Below are 6,282 nucleotides of genomic sequence, written 5' to 3'. Positions count from 1 at the left end.
CTGCTTACAGGACAAGGAGTCTATGCTGTGAACCAAATTAATTACCCTTGGGGCGCATATGCTCAAATAGCCACCCTGGTAATTAGGGCATGGAAGTCACTTACGCAGAAAGGGAAGGCAGGTGGACAACTTACCAAGATTATACAACAACCTCAGGAGCCGTTTTCCGATTTTGTGGCAAGGATGACGGAAGCGGCAGGAAGAATTTTTGGAGATACAGAGCAGGTTAAGCCGTTGATAGAACAGCTCATCTTCGAGCAGGCTACACAAGAATGTAAAACAGCAATTGCCCCTAGGAAAGGAAAAGGTTTGGATGATTGGCTCAGGGTATGCAGAGAACTCGGAGGACCGCTTACTAATGCAGGCTTGGCGGCTGCCATTCTTCAATCACAAAGAAAGCCGACGGGCTTCAAGGATCGGAGGCTCTGTTTTAATTGTGGAAAGCCAGGGCACCTAAAAAAAAGAATGTCGAGCTCTAAAAAAGGGTCAGGATACTATCTGTGCCAGATGTGGGAAAGGCTACCATAAGGCAAGCCAATGCAGATCCATAAGAGACCTTAAGGGCAATCTCCTTCCCCCCCCGTAAACCAGGTACAGCTGACCAAGAGCCAAAAAACGGCCAGGTGGGCCCCCGATCCCGGGGCCCGCAAAGATACGGGACTCAGTTTGCCAAGGCCAGTTCCGAGGAGGAGACGACTCCACAAGAGACGTCAGGATGGACTTGCGTGCCGCCACCTCAGTCCTACTAATGCCACATATGGGGGTCCATCCAGTGCCTGCGGCACCTTTGCATCCCCCATTGCCTGATGGTATGATAGGACTTATAATAGGCCGTGGTGCCCTTACTGCGCAGGGACTAATTGTACATCCTGGAATAATTGATAACCACCATATTCCAGATATTCAAATTCTTTGTTCCAGCCCCCAAGGTGTTTTCTCCATCCATAAGGGGGATAGGATAGCTCAGCTTGTATTGCTTCCAGCAAAAGATCAAATTTCACAAGATATAAAAGGTCCGATGGGATCCACAGGGACGGACTCGGCCTATTTAACTGTGGCACTAAATACAAGGCCTAAGTTAACTCTTAGAATTAATGGCAAAAGTTTTGAGGGCATTCTGGATACAGGGGCTGACAAAAGTATTATTTCAACACATTGGTGGCCAAAAAGTTGGGCGGTCACACAGTCCTCTCATTCTCTACAGGGGCTGGGATATCAATCCAGCCCTGACATCAGCTCTAGTGCCCTAACTTGGGAATCCTCAGAAGGACTGAGAGGCCAATTTACCCCCTATGTCTTACCCTTACCAGTTAATTTATGGGGTAGAGACATCCTAACAGAAATGGGCCTTACCTTAACCAATAATTATTCGCCCTCAGTTAGAAACATGATGGAAAAGATGGGGTTTCAAGAAGGCCGGGGCTTGGGACGTCTTGAGCAAGGCAATCCCCGCCCTATATCACCCCGACCTCATGAAGGTAAAACGGGCTTGGGTTTTTTCTTGAGCGCCACTGAGGCAGCACGACCCATACCATGGAAGACGGAGGACCCGGTATGGGTTCCTCAGTGGCCATTAACCTCCGAGAAACTGAATGCCATCATGAAACTAATTACAGAACAGCTTTGCCTTGGTCATATAGAACCATCCACTTCGCCTTGGAATACTCCGATTTTTGTTATCAAAAAGAAATCGGGAAAATGGCGCTTGTTGCATGACCTAAGGGCCATTAATGTACAAATGTTACTATTGGGTCCGGTCCAGCGAGGATTGCCTCTACTCACTGCCCTGCCAAAAGGGTGGCCCCTTCTGATCATAGATATTAAGGACTGTTTTTTCTCCATACCCTTACATCCCGTTGATCGCCCGCGTTTTGCCTTTACGGTACCTTCTTTAAATCATGCAGAACCAGATAAGAGATACCAATGGAAAGTTTTGCCTCAGGGAATGGCCAATAGTCCAACCATCTGTCAGCTCTTTGTTGATCAGGCACTTGCCCCAGTTAAAAGACAGTTCCCGCAGGTCCTGTCTATCCATTATATGGATGATGTGCTGTTATGTCATCAAGATCTTACAGTTTTACAGCAAATGTTCCCTGTCTTACAAAAGCAATTAAGTCAATGGGGACTTTCCCTAGCCACTGAAAAGGTACAAATAACCGACTCCGGATCATTCCTGGGCTCGGTTATCCGACCTGATTTCATTAGACCACAGAAGGTTGAAATTAGAAAAGATAAGTTACAAACTCTAAATGATTTTCAAAAGTTATTGGGTGATATTAATTGGCTAAGACCTTTTTTAAAAATTCCCACCATTGAATTAAAACCTCTATTTGATATTTTAGAAGGGGACCCGCATATCACCTCCCCAAGGAAATTGGATCCCTCGGCAAGCGAGGCTCTTTGCAAAGTCGAGAAAGCTATAACTCAGGCCCAGCTGGATAGGATAGATTATACCCAGCCAATTTTGTTATGTGTCTTGAACACACAAGGTCTACCCACCGCCGTTGTTTGGCAACAAGGGCCTTTATGCTGGGTCCATCCTCGAGCTTCCCCTGCTAAAATTGTTGATTGGTATCCAGCTGCTGTTGCACAATTGGTTATAAAAGGCATTAAAATGACAATAGAATACTTTGGTCTGGAGCCTAATATCATTGTTAGCCCCTATACTCCGGATCAAATACAGGTTTTGGCCGCCACCTCTAGCGACTGGTCAGTCCTATGTGCTTCATTTTCAGGGACCTTTGATAATCATTATCCCAGGCATCCACTTTTACAGTTTGCTTTGGCCCAGCCTTTAGTTTTCCCAAAAATTACCTCTAATACCCCAATTAAGAATGGGATAGTAGTATATACAGATGGTTCTAAAACAGGACAAGGGGCCTATGTTGTAAATGATATGACTTATATAAAACATTTTCCTGAATCTTCCCCACAAGTCGTTGAATGCCTCGTGGTATTAGAAGTTTTACAACAATTTATGGGCCCACTTAATATTGTTTCAGATTCATTATATGTAGTTAATGCAGTTAAAATTCTTGAAACTGCCGGGTTGATTAGACCTTCTAGTAAGGTGGCTCACATATTTGAAGCCATTAGAGCTGCTCTGCTGCAAAGGCGGCATCCTTTCTTTATTGAACACATAAGAGCTCATTCTGGTCTTCCCGGCCCCATGGCAAAAGGGAACGCGCTCGCTGATCAAGCCACTAGACTTGCAGCTGTTGCGCTTTCTTCACCCATAATAGCTGCAAAAGAATTTCATAATAAATTTCATGTTACTTCAGAGACATTACGCAGACGCTTTTCTTTAACCAGAAAAGAAGCTAGAGATATAGTGATACAATGTCAAAATTGCTGTCAGTTTTTGCCTGTCCCCCATCGAGGAATTAACCCGAGAGGTTTGATCCCCTTACAAGTTTGGCAGATGGATGTTACCCATTATGTCCCTTTTGGTAAATTGCAATATATACATGTTTCTGTTAATACTTGTTCTGGAATATTTTTTGCCACCCCACTTTCAGGGGAGAAGGCTTCTCATGTGATTCAGCACTGTCTTGAGGCCTGGAGTGCCTGGGGCAAACCCCGCTGTCTTAAAACCGACAACGGGCCTGCCTATACTTCACAAAAATTTAAACAATTTTGTGCACAAATGCAAGTTACTCATATTACTGGATTGCCCTATAATCCTCAAGGTCAGGGCATCATTGAGAGAGCACATCGGACACTTAAATCATATTTATTAAAGCAAAAAGGGGAGCAATAATGGAGCTACCCCCTGGACCGAGAGTGGCCATAGCCATGTCACTCTTTACCCTGAATTTTTTGAACTTGGATGATTCAGGGATGAGTGCGGCTGAGCGACATTGCACAGAACCTAAAAGGCCCAAGGAATGGGTGAAATGGAAAGATGTGCTAACTAATCAATGGAAAGGCCCGGATCCTATCCTGATAAGGTCCAGGGGAGCTGTCTGTGTTTTTCCACAGGATGAAGACAATCCGTTCTGGGTTCCGGAAAGACTCATTCGTAAGATGGGGAACCCTGATGATAATGATCATGGCTCAAGCCTGGAGGGCAACGGGAGAAAGAAGATGGGGAATCATGTCGACCTTTCCCCTCCCCATGCCGGTGATGTATAATGCACAAGTGTTTCCTAGATTTTTTTTCACCAATAAAGAGCTAGGGCTAGCTTATTTGCCCCAAGATAATCAGATTCATGCAGTACAAGAAAATCGCTCCCTCTCCTTAAGAGGAAGCTTATGCTTTCATTTTTCCAAAGTAAATGATAATAAAAATAGTATTAACTGTGTTAATTTGAGGAATCAATCGGCTGCCTGGCAAGGCGAGGCTAGTTGGGGAACTGATTTAGAGATTGTAGCCAATGCATCCGATGTTAGGCGCTGCCGGTTAGTACTAATGCTACTCCCCATGATCAGCCAAAGTTAGCCCCATTTTGTAAAGGGATTCAATCAGAAGAGTATATCCTGCCTTGGACTGAATGTCAATCTAGGTATCAACACTGGGTAGGCCTTAATACCTTCACTTTCTCACCCAGCCTAGGGCATCATTTTTTGAATATGACACCCTTGACAACTTGGGTCAATCCCTTTGACGGATTTGACTCCTATGGTAATGATAGGAGGAGGAGCTGGGGAAAAAGGACAAATCTCTTACAATTGGAAGGGCAAATTTTCGGGGGATCTGGCTCCGGCACTTGGCAAGCTTCAGATATGAAGCATAAAGAATTTATTAGAAAAGAATATGCCCCATCACCAGTTTGTGTTTGGCCCCCTTTTTATGGATTGTAAGCAATAATTTTATAGGTGAGAATGAGGAATTAAGATGTGATACCAAGAGCTGCTTTTATACATTATGCTGGGATGCCACGAAATATTCTTATGCTGTGGTGACTAGAATGCCGAGGTTTGTGCCCGTGCCGGTGAAAGCCCCGAGTAGCTTGTCTCTGCTACGCACAAAAAGAGATTTCGGCATCTCGGCCATAATTGTAGCCATTGTGGCCACTACAGCAGTGGCTGCCTCTGTGACCGCCTCGGCAATGGCCCTATCCACATCTGTACAAACGGCAGATACTCTTGATGGTCTTTCATCATCAGTATCAGTGGCGCTCGACCGACAAAGTTCGGCAAATACTCAAATTCAGGGAGGGTTGATGCTGGTTAATCAGCGCATCGACCTGGTTCAAGAACAATTGGATATTTTATGGCAATTGGCGCAGTTAGGATGTGAATATAAAATGCCTGGACTTTGTGTTACATCAATACAATATGAAAATTTTATTAGAGCGGCTAATTTGTCCAAAAGTCTTTCTCAGTTCATTTTACAGAATTGGACATTCGAATTTGAACAGATACTGCAGGACTTGAGAACAGCGATCCACCAGAATTGATGTCTCCCTACAAGAAGGACTGTCGTCATGGATCTCTTCTGTCTTCTCTTATTTCAAGGAATGGGTGGGGGTGGGACTCTTCGGGATGTTTCTCTGCTTCGGGATGTTTCTCTGCTTCGGAATGGCAATTTTATTCTTTTTGTTTTGCAAAGTGTTCAAAAAGGCAAAAACAGATAAAGTCATGATTACACAGGCACTCGCGGCTCTAGAGTATGGGGCCTCGGCGGAGGTCTGGCTCACCATGTTAAAGCGTGGAGAATAGCCTTTGATTATCCCCATTTCATTCTGGCTTTCCCTGTCACCTTGGCAGACTCCGGCTATATTTCTCTGCCCCTGCTTCAATAGATCAGCCTTTGCACCTCTGAGTCCGAAATGTTTTGGACATTTGCACCAGAGAAGGTGATCATTGATATTGCAGCCTTTGCACTCCGCTGAGCTCGTCTCATTGCACGCGGAAAGGTGCTATATGGGGTATATTCATCTGTTTCGAACCCTGATGGGCTGCAGAGCCTGATGGTGATCAACGGATGTAGGCCATTCATCTGGTTTCTGTCTCTGGTGACGAGGTGGCCATTAGCTGTCGGCAGAACAGCCCTTGCACCCTCAGCGACTTTGTTGCATTGCACGAGGATGGGTGTTTTAGCCTATGCAGCCCAGTTGGGACACTTTTGTGTGCTTTTATTAAAATAAAAAGGGGGAGATGTTGGGCGCTGCCCTGGAACCACGCCATGGCGAGATGGCGCTGACATCCGCCTGACAGTTGCAATGACAACCCTGCTGCGCATGAGCAGGAGCTCCCTGCCCAGGAGGCCGGGGGTGCCTGTGCCTTACGTCACCTCGGGTGACATAATTGGACCAGTAATTAACTGCCACGTCCGAG

This window comes from Mesocricetus auratus, unplaced genomic scaffold (assembly GCF_017639785.1).
Source record: "Mesocricetus auratus isolate SY011 unplaced genomic scaffold, BCM_Maur_2.0 Super-Scaffold_100025, whole genome shotgun sequence".
Taxonomy (NCBI): Eukaryota; Metazoa; Chordata; class Mammalia; order Rodentia; family Cricetidae; genus Mesocricetus; species Mesocricetus auratus.
This window is presented reverse-complemented; position numbering follows the sequence as displayed.